At 35.5% G+C, this 22,058-nt stretch overlaps 1 non-coding gene across 1 annotated transcript; it reads right to left on the reverse strand.

Annotated features, from left to right (window-relative positions):
• Window positions 1–20,505: 20,505 nt before the first annotated feature.
• Window positions 20,506–20,611, reverse strand: LOC141567070 (U6 spliceosomal RNA). Its single transcript, XR_012489465.1, has one exon. It is a non-coding gene; the product is annotated as a U6 spliceosomal RNA (small nuclear RNA).
• Between the last annotated feature and the right edge of the window lie 1,447 nt (window positions 20,612–22,058).

The raw sequence follows: 22,058 nt of genomic DNA on the forward strand, positions 1-22,058 counted from the left end.
AAATTCTTTAAAAAATAATAATAAAAAAAAGAGCTAAGCGAATTAGTTGACTAAAGCTAGTTAATTAGACTACAGTAAAGTAAAAGTTTATTTACTCAGAAAGTAGAAAGTACTGACCACCATTAGACCCGGTGATTTGCTAGGCATTAGGAATATGACAGTGAAAAGGACCTATAGGATCTCTTCATCTGACAGGCTAGAGAGATAGGGGCTACAACAGACGAGGAGTCAGCAAATTTCAGCCTATGTGCCAAATCCAGCTTACTGCCAGTTTTGTAAATTGAGTTTTATTGGAGCATAGCCACATATATTTCTTTATGTACTGTGTATGAGTGCTTTTACATAACTGACAGAATCAAGTAGTTGTGACACAGACCACAAGTCTAAAATATTCGCTACCTAGCTCTTTATGAAAAAAATTTGCTGACCTTGAAATAGACCATAAAGAAACAGCATGATAATTATAGTTTGAAAAAGCTGATGGAAAGAAAATAAATTGGTTTATGAAATGGAGAATACCCGAAGAGTCATCTATTGATAGGGAAAGCTAGTCTGGGGAGACACAGAGGTCAGTAAGTTGAGACTATGTCTGCATGGGAAGAGCAAGGGAGAGAGCATTCCGGGCAAAGATAACAATAGGTAAGAAGTAAAAGGTAGGCTAGTGCAATGAAATAGTAGTAAGTGGGGGCCAAGGGAAAATTGGTTTGAAAAGATGTTGGAGGTAGGTAAAAACCAGATCCTGCAGAGCATGGAAAGAAGTCTGGGTTTTACTCAAAGAACAGTAGGATTTACATTAGAAAGGCAATTTTAGTTAGATGATCTGTCCATGTAATATTTATAAAAAGGAAAAATATGTGATATCAGTTGATATATTTTTTTAATGTGGTAAAATTTATCACCCTTTCCTGATTATAACTCTAATCAAAAAATGAACAGAAATTCCTCAAAGATGGAAAGAGTCTTTATCAGAAATCACCACCACCAACAAAGATCATACAAAACAGAAAAGTATTGATGTTCATGTGACTTGAAATTTTTTAATGCCAATGAAGACATTGGCATTAAAACCAGAGAAAAGACAGGAATTCTGTTATCATCACTATTATTCATTTTTTCCCTAAACATCCTAGCTAATGTAAGAAATACAAGCAATAAGTATAATTATTGAAAGAAAAAAATATCATTATAGTTACTATCAATCTATACCTAGAAAAACCAAGAGACGCAACTTTGAATACTCTGACAGCTGGTTTGAGAATTTAGTAAATGGCTGAGACTAAATATATAGAAATCAATAGTTTTTATATTGGAAAACACTAGATTTTACAAAAATATTAGAAAATGAACAAAATGAACAGGCAGTTAACAGAAGAGAAAACACAAGTGACTACTAAAGTGTGAAAAGTTGCTCCATCACAACATTTGGTGAACTTGGGTGTATAGATTCATGTTTTTATTAAGTTGAAATGTTTTTCAGCCATTATTTCTGCCTCTTTTCTATTCTTCTGGAATTTCTATTATGTATTTGTTGACATGCTTGATGGCATCCCACCATTCTGTTAAGCTCTGTTCATTTTTCTTCATCCTTTTTTCTTTCTGCTCATCAGACTACATAATTTAATTTGACTTATCTTTAAGTCCTCTGATTCTTTCTTTTGCTTGCTCAAATCTGGTATCGAATTCCCTGCAGTGAATTTTTCATTTCAGTTATTGTATTTTTCAGCTCTAAATATGCTACTTGATCCCTTTTTATAATTTCTGTCTCTTGGTTGGTATTCTCTATTTTTTGAAATATCATTTTCTGGTTTCCTTTATTCTTTGTCTATGGTTTCCCTTAACTCTTTGAGAATATGTAAGACTATTTATTAAGATCTCTGTCTACTTACGTACAATTATATATGCTTCCTTGGGGATAGTTCATTTTCCTTTTTTCTTTTTTTTTCCCCTGTGAAAGAGCCATATTTTTTTTTTCTTTCTTTGTATGCGTCATGATTTTCTGTTGAAAACTGGACGCTTTGAATATTATAAGGTGGTAACTGAAAATTAAATTCTCCCCTCTCTTCAAGATTTGTTGTTTTGCTTGTGCTGGGTTGTAGTTGTTTGTTTTAGTGACTTTTATAAGGTATTTTTGTAAAGACTGTATCTTTGTCATGTGTGTCTATGAAGTCTCCGTTGCTTTAGTTTAGTTTCTAGCTAATTGCTTGACAGAGATTTCCTTCATCTCCTGAAGCCCCAACCCCACCCCCACCCCCAAAGGAAAGGACTTTGAAGATTGGCTCTGTGCTGAGGGGCACTCCTTTATTGCTAAGCCAGTCTGTTTACAACTCTCACTTAGCCTTCACTTCCTGCTTTCATTGAACCTCAAGATCAGCCCGAAGGCAAAGGTTATGGCCTTCTCAGGTTTTTTTCTGAGCAGGCATCCTGCCTTGGGCATGTGTGGCTTTCTAGGTTCCCCACTGTCAGCAGAAGCTTTTCAAAGCCATCATTCCCCATAGATTCTCACTCTCCAAATTTTATTCCCAGCTTTCTATATGTCTGTCCTTGGTCCCACCTGTAATTTTTGCTCTAGCTGACAGAAGTTCATTCTTTTGACTTTTGATATTTTAGAGGAACCTCCTCCATGTAGCTGCTTCTTCACCTTGAGAGAGTTCCAAGTTAGGGAAAACAAAAGCAGGCCCCTTGGGTCAGCCCTTCAGGGAATCCATGACAGGTCAAAAGAGGAAGACACAATTCCCAGGAACCAGGTCTACTTGGCTCACTCTGGAATCATGTTCCCACGTTAGGAACACAGATTACTGTCTTCAAGAATGATGTTGTACTGGGAATGGAGCAGGACAAGGCTAAGTTAACTGTCACAAAATTCTGTTGCCCTATATCTGTGGCCTTGCTCCTGGTTGATGTAAACTTTTGACTATCTTCCAGGTTTTCCATAAGGTTGATTCATAAAGTTTTTGCCAGGTTTTTTGTATTTCTTGGGAGGCACCTGGAGGTTTGGACTCTTACTGTTTTCACTGATGTTCATGTGACTTGAAATTTTTCTCCAGTGGAAAGGTTGGAGAATACTTTTTTTTTCATTTTACAATACCAAAATGCAATGAAGATTGCATACAAATTTAAGTTATAGACCACTATCATCAAAAAAATGTTTGTTTCCATGGAAACTATGCATCATCTGTATCAAGTTACCAGATCTAGCCCAGTTCATTGTCTTTGAGCAATTTTTGCATCTCTTTTTATATTTAGGGAACTGATAAATATGTAAATGTTGTCTTGTCTGATAATGATTTGAATTGATTTCCTCCCTCTTTGGAAAAAACAGTTTTGTGCCCATTTGCAGTTCCTTTCAACATTCCCTTACTCCATATAATTTTTTCTGTTTTAACTTTTCCTATGAACTGCATAGAACATCTGTCTGGTTCCCTCATATGATAGGAATAAAATAAACTCCTCATCATGTGTTTATTTTCACATTTGTACCAATGTCATGATTTTCCCTTTTGCTGAAAATTATTTGTTAATAATTATAAATGCAAGTATTCTAAATTCAAATATTAGCAAGTACAATTTGGCACCACAGTGTCATATATATATCTCAGGAATGCAAGGTTGTTCAATATGAGGGTAGCTATTAGTACATATTATCACATTACAATATTTAAGAAGAAAAACAGTCATATAATATCTTTCCTTTAAGAGCTTCAATTTTTATTGGTTAATGTATAGTTTTCAAAAATGTAAAATCATGTCTATCATGAAAATATCAAATGACGATCTGTCAAAGATTTTATTCAACTCATTAACAAATGAGGGAATCAGTAAGATGGGAGAGGGGTTGGGGGATAGAAGAAGGTGAAGGGATTAGAAAGTACAAATTGGTAGTAAGAAAATAGTCACAGAGATGTGAAATACAGTATGGGGAATACAAGCAATAATGTTGTAAAGACTATGTAGGGTGTCAGGTGGGTACTGGACTTATGAGGGGGATCACTTCTAGATTATGTAAATGCCTAACCATTGTGTTGTACACTTGAAACTAATATAAAATGATATTGAATGTCAACTATAATTAAATATATATGAGTATATATACAGTCATGGGTGTAAAGTACAGCATAGAGAATGGTATTGTAATAGCTGTGTATGTCAGAGGGGTAGTAGACTGGAGGGGGTTATCATTTTGTGAGGGGTGTAAATATCTAATCATTATGTTGTTTTGTATACCTGGAACTTAAAAAAAAAAAAGAAAACAACTAGTCCAGAGAGCATTTGAGGAGCCAGGAAGCTGTAAGTAATTTAATAAAAGAAACTTAGTATTAGACTTCTGGGGAAAATATTAAACTGGTTCATGTCTTAGTGGACAATAAATGATACAGGGTAGACGTTATTTGCCACTCTAATGGATGAAAATCTGCATGTTAACATCTGTCCCTAGAGAGTTGCAAAACAATGCAGACAACAGGAAGTTAATTAAAGCTCCAAGCCCAGCACTGTGCTTGAAGAGTACTCAGTACTCACTTTTGCCTATTTCTGATATTTTGATAATTTTTCTATCACATTGGTGGAGATAATAGCTTTCTACAGGGCTGACCGGTATTTTATTGAGTATAATTTTGACATTTCTATAAAACTACATGACTGGAAAATATGTTCCACAAACTTCTCTTCTTACCAGCAGCCGTCCTAAATTCTGCTAATGGAGATGACGGAAGTCACTGGAAATGTACTACACAGCATCCATATCTATGTTACAGGGTTCGTTTTCTGAGGCCGGTGTGGAGAGTGGGGTGCCCATAACCTGGTTTTATTAGAGACAGATAGGCAAGCATGGATGAGTCAGCTTGACTCCACAAACCTTTGAATTGAGACCTCCATCATTTTTGGGTAAACTCATACTCATAGTCACCATGCAGCTTTGGGAGTAGATAAATAAGTGTCTCTAAAGTAAGACAAAATGGCATTTTTACTCAGATGTGTTGACTCTGGAGCTCGGGATCAAGTAGCATAATCTTTCTACTGGCTCTGGGTATGATTGATGGTACTCAGGAACTTACAACCAGAAATCAAAATTTTTCAAATGGGAAAACTCTAAGTGAAGGATGTGGAAATAAAGACAACCCAAGTGAGACCAGACAAGGCTCATTTATTCAGAGTTTGCTATAGCAAGCCAGTCATCCGCCACCACTAGTATTTGGCAGAGACTCAAGGCAAACAGGGGAGTATAAAAGCTTTATAGTAGAAAATAGGGCTAACTAGAAATGGGGCATCCTATGTGATTAGTTTGAGGAAGATTATTTAGCTTTCTCTGGTTCATCCTGAGTTGAAAGTCAGGGCAAAGAATTAGGGAAACTGGCAGTCATTGACAATCTCTGATCCATCTGGGCTGATTGTAACAGAGATTGTGTGTCACAGTTGGATTACACATATGGTCTGGCCATTGTCAGTTTGTATATTTAGTCTCTCGTCCCCCACCCCCATCTCCACCTCTTTGGTCATTCTCTCACTTGTGAGAAGTTGACCATTCAGGGAAGGCTAGAGATCCAGAACCTTCACCAACTGAGGATTGCTCAGCTAGCTCTATAATCAACTGTACTGCAAGATCTTCAGTTTACACAGAGGTGTTGTAAGCTCAGAAAGATCTGACACCAAATGTCTGCAGTATCCAGTTCAACTTAGAAATCTCAATTGTCTTTTTACAACTGGTATAGGATACGTTTGGATAGTCAATTAGGAGAGTGCTTTTCTCTTCCTCGTTAGGTCATGCCCTAAAAAATGGGCAGTATCTTGGCAAAATCATGACATATTTTGAAACATTATGTCTCTTTTCTGCTATGGCTGAGAACAAATAAATGGAAACTTTCTACAGACTTCCTTGTTCTCTGAACAAAGCATGAAATCATCTACATGTTATATCAGAACTAGATCACAAGACAAATCAGGTCTTTTAAATCTTGGTTGAAACCTGTTCCTATAGTTTCATCTTTTCTCTGTTTCCATAATTTAATTATGGGTCAATCAATTTTGATTGGAAATGTTTCAAGTATGGCTTTTAGGAGACTTTGATCTTTTTTGTTTGTTTGTTTGTTTTGTTTTTCAGACTTACTGTCAAAACAGGGATCTTGTAGGTTCCTTTCTGAGTTGATCCAACCAACTATTGCCATCCAGAATTTAGCTTCTGATGTTCTGACCAACATGTGCACAAGTTGAGATAGAGTAGGTAACCTAGGGTCATATGTACCTAGAAGAATTCTAAATTCATCTATGAATACTTGCTGGTCTTGTCTGGGTTTAGGGAAATCCTTAATTATATTTTTCAATTAACCTAGATTCAAAAGTTTAAATTCTACAATTGCCTGCACACCTGGCTCACGGGAGGACTGGATCTTTAGAGGAAAGTGGAATTTCTGGTCTTTGGAGAGTCATTGGCAAAAGGAAGAGTATCTGGACCAGGGGGAAAAGGAGGCGTTCAGGGAGATAAGGAAGGAGTGAGATTAGAAGATGAGGGAAAAGCAAAGAGCAGGGTGTAAGGAGGCAAGTGGAGGACAAGAAGGGGAGTACTTATTAGGGAACTGAGCCTTTTTTGGTTGTGCTTAAGTTTGTTCAAGTGCTGATTGTGTTTGGCGAAAGACTCTTTCAGTAAAACAATTCTTTATTCAGAATTTCATTTAGAGGTCTCTGCATACTAACCAAAAAATGTTGCTCATTAGGACTAAGAAATCTTATTCCCTCTCTTTTCTATAGTTCCTCTCAAATGAACACTTTTGTTCAAGTCAAATGTCCCTCAGAATAGTCATTAAAAGCCCAAATCATCCTTGGTGAAGTTCCGCCATTTAGAAAGATGGGCACAAGAATTACAATTGTAATGAAAGTATATGGAGTTTTTTCCAGGGAGGAGTAGATTTAGGCTTCGATGACTATGAGCGCTGGTAATGGTCAGTAGAAACGTGACGTTGTGCACCTCACACTTTGGGCCTGTAACCTGAAGGTTGGCCTCTAAATGTAGACCCAATAATCTACATCCCCCCTCCTCACAACTCCCCACCCTGCAGGTGGAAAACTAGAGCGAATGCTCTCTCTGGATCAAAGCCAAGCTCTCAAGACAAAAAGTCAAGACAAGAGAAACTCATATCATGTTTGGTGACTCTCAGCAGTTTGTCCCAACGAACTCCTGTCCAGTCAAAATTCGCGAGTCTGTGAGGTCAGCTGGACTTACAGGGCCTGGGCCTGTGCTTTCACCTGCGGTTCTCCTTCTTATAACAAATAACACTTTCAGACAGCACAACTCCAAACAGAAGCACAAAACACAGCCAGAGGGATGAAAAAGAGTGACTGGATTACACCAAGAATGCCAAACAAATGGAAATCAATAACCAAGTCTGCTTATTAAACTGGAGATAACTAAGGAACTCAATGCAGAGATAGCAGAGTTCAGACTTAGTGCTGCCATGCCACGTTGGAGAGCACGCCACAGGCCACAGGCCGCAGGTCCTAGGGGCCTCCACGGCCGTTGTGATTGCTTGAAGGCTGAAGTCCATGATAACAGGCAGTGCAGACCCTATCTAGGTAAGGCCCCAGTAAAACTGTGGAAATCAATGATTAGCACCCAAATGAGAATTTTAAAAGGCTATTTATTCAGAGCTTGCGCTAGTGGGGGTGTCAGCCACTATCACTTGTTATTTTTGACAGAGACTCAACCTCAGCAAGGGTTTATAGTGAAAAAATATGTAGGCCTCAGGTATGCTCTGATGGGAGGTTGTTGGCATGGGAAGGCTAGAGATGGGCTCACTAGTAGATAGTTGGCTTTCTCTGGTTGGTCCTGAGCTGGAAGCTGGGGCAAAAATTAAAGGACGCTGGTAGTCATTGACCAACTCCTGATAGATCTGGGCTGCAAAGGTTGTGGGACAGGGTTGTATCATCATTTCTGTTGTGGTATTGTCTGTTTGTATTTTCAGTCTCTCTAGGAAAGCGGTGATTTTTTATTTATTTATTTTTTTTTAATTTGAAGAGTCTTTATTGAACTGATAGTTGTAGCAAGTCTTGTGTTTAGTGAGAGGTATAATTTTGTTTTGGATGGCTTTCTCTAGTCCCTGCTTGGACCACTGGTCCTGAAGATTTCTTTGGAGGCAATTTCGCTTTTATAGCCTACTTCTAGCTTTCATTTCCTCTCCTGGTCTCCTGCTGTGTGACCTCGTGCCCTGCAGCTGACATATGGCTGCAGCATGCTGCCCTGGGCTTGCCTGCCCAGAAGTGTTCCATATTCCAGCAAGGCTGTTAGAAACACTTTGAAGTCCAAGGCTTTTCCTTGTGTTATTCCTTTAAATTGTCGATAATACTAACACAGTCATCTACACACAGAGGGTGATCAATGAGTGATCTGTCTCATTTAAAAATGTACTTCCAATTCACCACAGCCCGGAGCTTCCTTAGAGAGAGACTGGCTCATTAAAATGGTATCACACCAGCTCATCCTTATTACCTTACCCCCAAATTATTAAATGTACATGTTACCGAGCAGGGTGCTTTGCTGATTACTTAAAAAGAAAAGAAAATCTATTTTTGATTGTGAGAAAATCTTTGAGAACCTGAGACCTAGTCAGTTTCAAACTGCTTATGCACCTGAGTAGAATTATAAGTTACTTTGTCCCAGAGAGGAAGAGAGAATTAGGCTGCTTATTATCCAGGCTCCTGATAGTCTTGGCTCCCACAGGTTCAGGACGACCCTAGAACTCACAAATTGCCTGCTGGCAAGGCAGTTAATGAGTAAAGAACTGAGTAAAGACTCTGAGGTTAAAAATTACCAAGAAGGGTTTGATATAATTTAAATAGGAAGGCAAACACTCCACATCTACATTTTTAGCTGTGGTTCTCTGCAGTCCTCGAATTTCATTCTATTTCTATTTTATAAGATACCTGACTTGCTCACACCACGTCTGTGGAGTTAACAACTAACTACTTAGTAACTTGTTGCCACCCAACTCTCATTCTCTTCTTTACATTCAGTTTTATTGCCAGTGTGAAAATCAGTTTTTTGATGCCCTCAAGGCCAGCTTTTATGTGTAACAAAGACCATTTAGAGGTTTACTTAGGTTTCTTTTTAAATGAAAATTGTATTTACTTGATACTTTCTTAAGCTTTTAATTTACCCTATAGTCTTTGAATTCTTTTTTAAATGTCTGGCAAAGTTTTACAATTGCTTTTAAGGGGGATTTTAGAACCTTATTAAATTCCCTTAAACATTTCAGTTTATTAAATTGCCTTTTACGTTTAACATTTTACTTTACAATCTTCCATTTCTTTTCAGCAGTACACTTGTCTAACTTAAACACAGTCTTCCTGACTACTCTTATTGATCCATAAACTAAACTTATAAAATACCTCAAATTATCTTAAATTTTTCAAGAATGTACATAAATTTAGTAATAATTGAATTCAATATCACAAACCTAAATCAGTTGCACAAGTATACTTTAGAAAATGGAATTACAAGGCTAATAAGACAAAGAAACATTATAAGAAGATGCAATAGCAACTACTCAAGATTTCTTAATGCAAAATATTAACATTATGAGGTTTATTTTCTTAAGATTAGTTCATGTTCATTAATTGAAGTGACAAATAAGTTACAAATTTCCTAATAAAGACCGGAACTGCCAATCCTCTCCTCAGTTGTTTCCCCACTGGAATGCCTCTTGGATTTTAATACCCCTAACTTCATAAGACGTATTTATTTCTCAAAACAATATTTTAGGCTAGTGTTTATATGAGGAAAAATGTATATTTATGTCCCCAAAGCTCAATGCAATATTTTTTTGCCAAAATGATGAAAAATAAATTCCTTGAGCTGTGATCCAAATACAATTGACAGGATGACAGAATTAGCGTAGAAGCCTTGCCAAGCATAGCATAACATCAATAAGAGAGATGTGACACTTATGATGTCTGTAGTGTACAGAGAGGCATTGCAGCATTACAACATTTAGTTGTAATACACAATACAACATTTAGTTATAATAATATTATATCCCAATGATATCAAAGAGTCTGTTACTCATATGCTTTTCTGTATTTTAAGAAATTGGTTGGAGGCATTGAATTAATGGTGAAAGGGACCAAAGTTTTGCTATTCTAAAGCTGCCTTTTGGGATATTGATCTTAAGCTGGTTATTAAGAAATAAAAGACTCATAAAGAAACTGGCCCTCCCACCTTTCCTGTCTAAGAGATTCAGAGGAAAAGATCTACTCCAGAAAGGAAATCTTAGAATGTTGGCTTTAGCAGCCTACTATGAATTGAGTATGGTGGATGGGAAAGCATCAGGCAGGGGCCTATTGACGAGATTACCCCTGTGTTTCACTGTTTCTGGGTTGCCTAGCAAAAATTCACATGCCATGTATGTTCTGTTCTTCCTCAACTCCCTGTCAATTGCCGACTTCCTTTGAAATCTCAGACCTCTCCCACACTTTTCTCCTTTATCCAAAATGAAATACACGGAGGGTTCCAAAACAATGTATACATATTTTAAGAAAGGAAAACTATTAAAATTGTAATACTCACTACATACCGATAACAAAAGATGAATACAAGTCACATTTGACTTCTGTAATTACAGGAGGTGCTCAAAGTCATTACCATCAGCGTCCAGATACTTCTGGTTATGGCAAACTACTGCTTGAACAACGTTGACCAAAGTGTCCACTTGTATACAATTTTTTGTCACCCCCAGTATATTCAATTTTACTTCACTGTCTTTGGGATTTCAATGCTTATTATTAAGCTTGCACGTATTAAAATTTGATTTTTGCTTATTAATGTCTCTGTTAATTTGATTGTTAGCCCAGCTAGAGTATCTTAGAAGATGGGAGGGAAAGTATTATATTATTTTAGCCCTCATAATGGTTAACATATTAAGACTTTCCTTATTTAAAATAATTGGATATATTCTTCTGTTAACAATTTTGGAAATATGTGCTGATTTTCAGGAAGAATTTACTGACATTCATGAGGAAATGCCTTCACTTGTCTTCTGAAAAAAGTTTGCAGCCCCTACTAAGATTATTGCCACTTGCTTCATCATCGCAGTTGGATTTTTCACTTCTTTGTTTCCTAAGATATTTCAATATCTTCCTGTCTACCTTTAAAAAAGGTTTGGACTTGACTATATCTTGGGTTCTATTCATGTTCTTTCTATCTTCTAGAACGATCATTTTTATAAATATTAGAAGATATCTAATTCGATCCCAGGCATCCCATGGCTTTGTCCATTTATTTCACTCTTGAATTTTAAGACCTTTCCATTGACACTTGTACATACAGTATGATTATTCTCTTTATGCATCTGTACTGTCTGTATGTCTGCATCTTAATCTGGCTTGGCAAATTAAAAAGCTCTTTTTGATGGGTTACAGAAATGTTTCTAATATTTAGTGAGTCAAATTTAGTTTTTAATTTCTCTATTTTAATAAATGCAAGCAGTAAAATATGCATTTCAGGCTTCCGTTCAAACTGCTTCACTATATTACAATTGACAAAGACATTTTTGCTCTAGTCTAACACAGTGAAATAGTTCATATTACCAAGTGACCAGAGGGATTCTGGCATCTGTAATCTCACTTTTTATTTTACCAGTCATGTTAGAAGGAAAATGTCCAACTTGTTTGCTTTATGAAAGGGTCATAGGGCAAGCTGTTAGTTTTTCTTGACCTCGATTTTAATGAAAATAACTGCAAATTATTCAAGTCAAAAGAAATTGTTACTAGCCTTAGAAATTTGATGAAGTCTTGCTAGATATGAGTGGGAACAAGTTAAAGAAGGATAGACCCGTGTACCCAGGAAGCCTGAAAGAATTTGAGAGTTAAACCTTGGCAAAACCTCTTTTAACTCTAATCTATTAACAACTAGTAACACCTTGTTCAAGAAAATGGAAACAGAAATATCACCAGATCAATGAAAGGATAATACCATTTTAAAGAAAAGGTATAGTCTGAGGAAAAAGAAGGAAATTTTTACACTGAAAAATATTAACTGATTTTTAAGTGGGAAATCACCTTAAGGCAATCATACCTTCCAGGCATACCACTGGGCAAGCTATAGTAGAGGTCACAGAATAGAAAGGTTCTGAGAACTCAGACCACCTGTGCCATCATGACACAACTGTTTATTCCAGGAAACTTTGGCCCAGGGAGATAAGACTATTTTAGTATTTGTTCAGAGAATTTCTGCAAACCAATTTTGTCCAGGCAAATAAATACTTTGCTCATTTGGAGAAGCGACTCTTCTATTAGGATTGCACATAGCTGACTTGGGCAAACAGCTGGCTTATCCTTCAACACTTTATCCATCAAAACTTCTTGCTGTGCCCACCAATCCTAAATTGTTGTGTCAAAAGTATCACAATCTCTTACCTGCCCTGAAAGACTTCCTTTAAACCTCATAAGCCCAGCCCCTTAAACCCTACAAATATTAATTCTTGAAATCTCCCTCTGAAATACTACTAAGACTTTCAAACTGGTTTTCTCACTTATTTCAGAAAGTCTAGTAAACTTAGCTTTGCTTGATCAGCACATGTTTTGAGGGGGAATTGACAGTGACAATACTGAAGGCCCCAACAATATCTGATCAAGATCTCCTGTCTGACGTGGCTCAAGGCCCTCAGCTCTGAAATCACATGTTGCCCTTGAGAACTTCTTGAACCTCCTGTTCAAGGATTTCTCCCACGGCAGTGGTGAGACATGCCCTGCACCAGTACTCAGGTCCAATAGGTTTATGTGAAGCCCTCTAAAACTGAGTTTATTGTGTATCTTGAGAAAGAGGAGTCCTCTTAGGAATCCTTTGGTTATCAGTCAGATATGGAAACTCTTGCAGTTGCAGGGAAAACTGGCTTCTTATTAATAACACAATGAATTAGGAAACATTTATTGGCCAAACACAAACCAAATTCATGTACACACAAGGTGCTCAACTGACCATGATGTCAAAACAAGCCTCTTAGATTGTTTGTCTTGGTTGTAGAAAAAGACTTAGCCCAAACACCCAGTTAGACAAAACATAGGTCAACTAACAGACTTACCAAGAACCAAGAAAGAAAACAAAAATCAGGAGGGAAAAAGAAAGAAAAAAACTGGAGAAACAGTGAGTCAACAAAGGTAAATTTCTCCAGTTGATTGGGAATCACTACAGGAACCAAGAAAAGACATGCTCAGCTTAACAACTCATTAAGTTCACTTCTTGGACAATGCCACTCTATTGAATCCCACACATAAATCCACTCAGTTATCTCAGTTATCTCAGCATGTTAAAACACAATTTTCAAAGAATTGAAATATAGCTCTCATACAAACATAGAATGAACACAAGTCAAATATTTTGTCCAATTTTTTAAGTAATGAAGAAACTCAAGAACTGTGAAGGGTCTGACATTTTGCCCTGCTTGCAAACTAAAAAGTTATCTGCTATAGACTCATAGAGGCTGGAAGAAGACATAAGATGCCTGGATCAGAGGCAAAAAAAAAAAAAGAAAAAAAAGTTACTACTCATAGCAAAGCAAGCAGCATGAGAATAAGCATATCTGGTGCCAGTTTTTCAAACCACAATTTCCACACAGAGATATGAAGGAGGACAGGTGACCCCTGCGAATGCAGTGGGTTGTATTCTAGGAGACAAACTCTGAGCTTGGGTAATACACACTAAGCATTTCTGAGTACCACCCTCCCCACCCATAGGAAGGAGACCTATCTTTATATTCCAAAGCTCTAAGCAAACCTGAGCTTTGCTCTGGGAGCAAATACTCTATCTTCCAAGGCTGTTTGCTATACAAACATTCCTGAGAAGATAATTCACAACAAAAGCAGTTAGCACCTCTGTTCATAAGACACACAGAAATGTGAGAGACCCATGGGAAATTGTCTCCTAACATTAACAAGTAAGATAAAGATAATTAAAAAAAAAAACATTTTGAGGAATTATCTATTTATAGGCACTGGAGTAAAGTAATGTTAGAAGAAAATTGCTAAGTTAGATGCAAAACTGGTTACTTCATAGTAAAAAACAAACCAAAAAATGCAACATAATTCTGGCAGTTAACTTTCCATCATACAAGATACAGAAATCTACAAGATAACATAAGTTTCACATTATCTGGGCTATAATCAAATAATAGAGAATGGTAAAAAACAGGTAAAAAGTGTCTGGTTAACTTTAGCAAACAATTAAATATTACAGGTTCTGGTCAAGATGGCAGAGTAGGTAAATGCTGTGCTTACCTTCTCTCAGGACCACATCAGGGCTTGAGGGGAAGTTTTTTCCAGGATGGAGCTGGTAGAAGCCATTGTTTCTTTGTTGAGCCCTTCCCCTTCCCGGTGTGCAGACACATGTGGCCGCTGTATCTGAGTCCCCATCAAGCTGATTAAAGCTGGTCATTCACCCATGCCCTGGTGATCTGAGACACTGCCCTGCCCTGAGATCATTGAGCATCCTTATAACCAGTGTTTGGAACACTGTGTCTGGTAGATTGCTTACTGCATTTTGTTTAGTTCAGGTGAACTTGAGCTGAGATGCGTCCCCTCCCAGGTGGCCCTGGGACTGGTGCCACCAGTGGTCAGCTTCAAAATAAACTGGAGTATCACCCAGGCACCTCCAAGGATGACACATCCAAGGGATGGATTGGGCAAGCACCAAAGCCCTGCTGAGGCAGATCTTGCTCTGTAGGGTCAGCCCCTGAACTACAGTTCCTCCACTGTAGTCACGGCCAGTCCTCACAACCAACCACCTTGAGGGTCACTCCCTCTCATTAATATGCAAATAGCAACAAAGGCTCAACTACAAGAAGAGGGCACAAACAACACACAGGGACATACCCGGAATGCGTGGCTCAGGTGACCAGGAAGATTGTGCCACTGGGCCCCACAGTACTACTACAGAAGCCACGCTACTAAGACTGGGAGACATAGCAGCCTTACCTAATACAGTGATACCTCAGTTTTTGAACGTCTCCATTGACAAACATTTTGGTTAACGAACGCAGTATATTTTATGGATCTATGGTATCATTAGATAGTAAAATTCAAGCTAAATTTGTGGTTTCATGGGGTTGATTTTAAAGGTCTGGAATGGATTAATCCATTTTGCATTACTTTCTTTGGGAAAACATGCCTCAGTTTTTGAACGTTTCAGAACTCGATCTTCTGGGATGGATTACGTTAAAAAACTAAGGTACCACTGTACTAGAAACAAACACAGAGAGGCAGCCAAAATAAGGAGGCAGAGAAACATGTTCCAAATAAAAGAATAGAACAAAGCTCAGAAAAAAGAACTAAAGAAAACGGAGACAAGTAATCTACCAGGTGCAGAGTTCCAAACACTGGTTATAAGTGTTTCATGTTCAATGATTTCAGGGAGAACTTCAACAAAGAGATAGGAAACATGAAAACAAAGATAGAAAACATGAAAAAGAACCAGTCAGAAATAAAGAATACGATAACGGAAATGAAGAATATATTAGAGGAAATCAACAGTAGATTAGATGAAGCCAAGGATTGAATCAGCTATTTAGAAGAACGGTAGCAAAAAACACCCAATCAGAATAGGGAAAAGAAAAAAGAATCCAAAAAAATGAGGACAGCTTATAGGACCTCTGGGACAACATCAGGTGAACCAACATTCGCATTATAGGGGTACCAGAAGGACAAGAGAAAGAGAAAGAATTAAAAACCTATTTGAAGAAATAATGACTGAAAACTTCCCTAACCTGGTGAAGGTAATAGACATACAAGTCCAGAAATCACAGAGAATCCCAAACAAGATGAACCCAAAGAGGCCCACACCAAGACACATCATAATTAAAATGCCAAAGGTTAAAGACAAAGAGAGAATCGTAAAAGCAGCAAGAGAAAAAGCAGTTAGTTACCTACAAGGGAGCTCCCATGAGACTGTCAGCTGATTTCTCACCAGAAACTTCACAGGCTAGAGGGGATTGGCACAAAATATTCAAAGTGATGAAAAGCAAGGACCTAATCCAAGATTATTCTATCCAGCAAAGTTATCATTTAGAATCAAATGACAGATAAAGATCTTCCCAGACAAGAAAAAACTAAAGGAGTTCATCACTACCAAATCAGTATTACAAGGAATTTTACAGGGACTTCTTTATGATGGAAAAAAGAATAAAAAATGTGAGTAATAAAATGGCAATAACTACATACTTATCAACAATTACTTTCAATGTAAATGGATTAAATGCTCCAATCAAAAGATACGGGGGCTGAATGGCTAAGAAAACAAGACCCTTACATCTGCTGCTTACAAGATCACTTCAGATCAAAAGACACAAACAGAAGAAAGTAAAGGGATGGAAAAAGATACTTCATGAAAATGTGAAGAAACAAAGAAAAAAGTTGTGGTAGCAATACTTATACCAGATAAAATAGACTTTAAAACAAAGGCTATAACCAGAGACATGGAAGGACCTAGTAATCCCACTTTTGGGTATTTATCTGAAGAAATCCAAAATGTTACTTTGAGGGGAATGTGTCCATTCATATATTCACTGCCCCATTATTTACCATAGCCAGGATATGAAGGTAACCTGAGTGTCCTTGAATGGATGAATGGATAAAGGAGAGGAGGTACATATATACAGTGGAATATTATTCAGCCATAAAAAGAATGAAATCTTGCCATCTGTGACAACATGAATGGACCTGGAAGGTATTATGCTGAGTATAGTAAATAAGACAGCGAAAGACAACTGTCATATGATTTCACTTATAAGTGGGATCTAAAGAACAAAATAAACAAACAAAATAGAAACAAACTCATAGATACAGAGAACATTTTGACAGTTGCCAGATGAGAGGGAACTTGGAGGTGGGTGGAAAGTGGAAGGGATTAAGAGGTACAAATTGGTTGTTACACAGTAATCATGGGGAGGTAGGGTTTAGTATAAAGAATATAGTCAATAATATTGTAATATCTATATATGGTGTCAGATGGGTACTAGATCATTTGGGGTGATAGATGGGAGGGGGTTGGGGGACAGGGTGAAAAAGGTGAAGGGATTAAGAAACACAAATTTGTAGTTATAAAATAGTCATGGGGGTGTAAAGTAAAGCATAGGGAATAGAATCAAAAACACGGCAGTAACTATGTATAGTGCCAGGTGGGTACTATACCTGAAACTACTGTAATATTGTATGTTAGCTATATTTTAATAAAAATCACTTTAAAAAAGAAATAATATTCCTCCAACGTTTTTATTAACTAATTATCCAGTACAACATTGAAAATATACACTGTACTCTCTTGGCTTTATTTTCAAGTTTTGGGTAATTTTTCATGAACTGTGACCATAACTGACTTGTCCATAACTTGAAGTCTGTGCAGAGAATGTCCTTACCTTACCTTCACTGTTTATATGGCAAATTTCTTTGTATCCTTCAAAATCTTACCTAAAACTGTTAACAAAGGCTAATTATCCACAGTTGTTTTGTTAATATTCAGGGGGGAAAATAATATTATCTAGAAGACTGAGATACTCAATTTTTCTTTGGTAAGTGTGCTTATGTCCTAGAAGAAAATAAACAACATGTGGTCCATCCAGAGTTATCAACTGTTTAATATTTTCAAAGAACAAACTTTTTGCTTTGTTAATTTTCTCTATTTTTGGCCATTTTAAATTTCATTGATTTCTGCTCTGATATTTAGTGTTTCTTTCTTTTGATTTACTTTGGACTTAATTTTTGTTTTTAGGTTCCTATGGTAGAACCTTAGATCGATATTCTTAAATGTTTCTTTATGTCTAATATAAACATTTAGAACTATAGACACTTCTCTAAACATTGCTGTAGGTGCATCCTGCATACTTTTATATGAAGTCTTCATTATTATTCAGTTCAAAATATTTTAGATTTTCATTGAGATTTCTTCTTTAACCCATTGTTTATTTAGACATGCATTCATTTCTAAATAGTGGGAGAGTTCCTAGATATTTTTTATTGTTATATTCTGTCTTTAATCAACCTTGTTGAGGTATAATTTTTGTATGAAAATCTACATTCAATTCAAGGATACCATTTGATGTGTTTTAACAGATATTTATGTCTTATGATGTCATTGCCAATCAAGATACTGAATATTTCCATCAACCCCAAAATTTCCTCATGCACTTGTAATTCATCAGTCTCTTTTCAATAGATAGTTTAAAATGATTTGAAAAATAAACATTTATATATCTAGGTATTTATATAGCTATATAGATATATAAACATATATATATATATATATATATATATATATATATATATATATATATATATATATAAACTCATACACATACATTAATCAAAAGACATTTGGAATGTCTATATTCATATCATATAATATACACCTCAAAACAAGGAAACATTACCCAGGGTAAAGAGAGATATATGTTGATCACTCAAATGAGAATGAAACATCTCCAAATAGACCACAATATGGGTCATATAACAAATCTCAACAAAATAAGAAAAAATGAAATCATACAAAATGAGAAAGAGAAATACAGCTCTTACAATCATGAGAGGTAGCCTGGAATGTTTCTTGAGGGAAAAAATAATAGATTTTGTTCTAGAGTAAAATTTGGTTTGTTCCAGTATTTTAAGGAAGAATAAAACTTGAGTGTTTCTAGCTAGTTGTAGAAGATTTGAGGAAAGTGAATTTTATTTGCCATACTTTATAATATCTGAGTCTGAAAGAAAAACAGAGAAAATATGTTAAAATTTGCTTAATTTTGATGGGTTATTTATAAAGATATGTTAATATACTTTACTGCCAAAGACTAAATGTAATATCGGAATTTTATTTTCTCCCTGTGAAAATATAAGTCTTGAAATATTTAGTCTAATTTTAACAAAAAGAATAAAAGATTATTCTTTACCTTCTGTGTAAGCTGAAAGTTTAGCAGAAATTCTGTACATCACCATAATAATTTCCTGTAATTTGTGCTGACCTTATTATGCTCTTGACTATATTTTTTTAAGTTCATCTCTTTAGAACAGCTAATGTTCCTTATAATTTTGTCACCTTCTTCTATTTTTATTGTAAAATATGTTGTGACTGTGATTTTTGATGAGTTAGGCTATAATTCTTCACTGTTCATAGGTAATTGTGTTCCTGTCTCAATCAAATCACCAAATCTCTTCTGATAATTCATTTTTCGTTCTCAATATCAGCTCCTAAATTCAGAAAAATAAAATTTTTAGAATGTCTTTTTCATTTTTTTATTGTGATAAAATATACATAAAATTTATCTAGTCATTTTGAAGTGTACAGTTTTGTGGCATTAAGTACATTCACATTATTGTATAACCATCCACCATCAATCTTCAGAGCTTTACATCTTCCCCAACTGAAACTCCATACCCATTAAACAGTATTTTCCCATTCCTCCCTCTGCCCAGCCCCTGGAAACCATTATTCTACTTTTTCTCTCTATGAATTTGACTGCATTAGATACCTCATATTAGTGGAATTATATAGTAGTTGCCCTATAGTGACTGGTTTATTTCACAAGGTCTTCAAGTTTCATGCATGTTGTAGCATGTGTCAGAATTTTCCTCCGTTTTAAGGCTGAATAGTATTCCATTGTATGCATATACTACATTTTGTTTATTCACTCATCCTTCAACGAACACTTGGATTGCTTTCATCCTTTGGCTATTGTGAATGATGCTGCTATGAATATGGTGTGCAAATATCTCTTGGAGACACTGCTTCCAAATCTTTGGGGTATATACTCAGCCGTGGAATTGCTGGATCTTATGGTAGATCCATGTTTAAATTTTTTTTTTTAATTATTAGGAACTGCAATACCAGTTTCCACAGTGGCTGCCACGGTTGATATTCACACCCGCAATGCCAAGAGTTCCAGTTTCTCTACATTCTTGCCAATACTTTCCATTTTCTGTTTTTCGATAATAACTATCCTCCCGGTTGAGAAATGACATTTCATTGTGGTTGTAATTTACATTTCTCTAACGATGTGATTTGAACTTTTTTTTTTCACGTGCTTGTTGGCCATTTGTATGTCTCTGGAGAATTATCTGTTCAATTCCTTTGCCCATTTAAAAATCTAGTTGTTTTTTTGTTGTTGTTGAGTTGTAGGAGTTGTTCATAGATTCTGGATACTACCCCCTAATTAGATACATGATTTGCAAATATTTTCTCCCATCCCATGGGTCTCCTTTTCACTCTGTTGGTAATGTCCTTTGAGGCACAAAAGTTTTCAATTTTGTTGTCGTCCAACTTATCTATTTTTTCTTTTGATGCCTGTGTTTTTGGTGTCATATCCAAGAACCACTGCCAAATCCAACCTTACAAAGCTTTTCTTATATGTTTTCTTTTAAGAGTTTTACAATTTTAACTTTTATGTTTAGATCTTTAATTCACTTTAAGTTAATCTTTCGTATATGGTAAAAGGTAAGAGTTGAACTTCATTCTTTTGTGTGTGAATACTCAGTTTTTCCAATATCACTTGTTGGAACATGGAACACTTTACAAATTTGCAAGTCGTAATTGTGCAGGTACATGCTAATCTTCTCTATATAATTCCCATTGTAGTATATGTGCTGCCAAAATAAGCACTAGATGTCTTTTAAAATTAAAATTACCTTTGAGATTTCTCAAAGGTCCCTGGAAAATCACAACTATTTACATATTTGTTTTATAAAAAGAGAGATGCCAGAAATATTTTAGATTGGTTTGATATATTTTATGTTTCTGAATTAGTCATCATTATTATAAGAAATCCATGGGAAGAATTGTCAAATAAAATGATAATTTTCTACAGATAAAATGTTCAAATAAAATTTTCCGAGATTCTACATTATGCAAAATAAATTGACAGGCTCAAGAGATCTGTTAATGCCTTCGTTGTCCATGATGTAATCTTATCCAGAGAAAAATATTGATAAACTTGTTATGAAAAAGTTATATATTATACCACAATGGAGAAATTTATTCTCCTCAATTTTGATGTTGTTAATTACTGTCACAAATCAATCTCATCAATTTACTCATACTATGAAGCAGGCAGTTCTGCTTCTTTGGTTGTTACCATACAAAAAATATTCTTCACCAGATCAGAAGCTATACTCTAAAACAGTTCTTCAAGAGAAGGACTTAAAACACGTATGTTAAACATGCGAAAACATTATGTGTAATCCATGTATTGGGAAATAATTACCGTACCCCAAAGCAATAATTTTATTTGTGGAAAAATCTTTAGAAATAGCCTCAAAACACTGCTTTTCCTTCATCAATTAAGAAAAAAAGTGATTCTTTTTTAAACAAACCAGTTTAGTTTTTGCAGAATATGCTAAAATTACAAGGTCATGAAAGGCATTTTTGCTCCTTTTGATGCATAATGTTTAGTTACGCATTAACATATTTTTAAAAAATACATTCAGTCCCCAAATGAAACATATTTAATTTTGAGTATTATTTTTGACAAAGTAGGCTTTGTTTTACATAACTAATTCAGTGGAATTCAAGCACCTTTGCTTTTTTTTACTGAATAGGAAGGAGTATAAATTTATCCTTATATATTTAAATATTATTAGATATTAACATTTTAAATATCTTATATATTAAAATTACTATTTTAAACAAATATGATATTGTGTTCTTTGTTGATATGCTAATATAAAAATATTTCACTTAAATTCACTTTTTTACTGTATACCATACAAAAATGGATAAAATGATTTTTAAACATTTGGAGAGTTCATAAGTAAAAAAGTATTAAAAAATGTTGGGTTGTGTAATTATGCACTAGTTTATAGATAATTTTACTAATGAAAGCTAATAATAGGTTTATGTTAGTGAAAAAAATAACCCACAATTTTATAAAATAATTCTTAATAAAAAGGGAAAAGTTTCTGATAGAGATACACATATATTCTGTGTCTACGTATTCATAAAATTCATATCTGTGGTAAAGAGCCATGTTTTAAAAAATATTGAAGTAGCTCAATTTTAAAATTTTACATTATTTGAATTTTTAAATTATTTGTTTCAGGAGAGTATTTTG

The sequence above is a fragment of the Rhinolophus sinicus genome, chromosome 4 (genome assembly GCF_057876585.1).
Source record: "Rhinolophus sinicus isolate RSI-liver-muscle chromosome 4, RSI-T2T, whole genome shotgun sequence".
Classification (NCBI taxonomy): domain Eukaryota; kingdom Metazoa; phylum Chordata; class Mammalia; order Chiroptera; family Rhinolophidae; genus Rhinolophus; species Rhinolophus sinicus.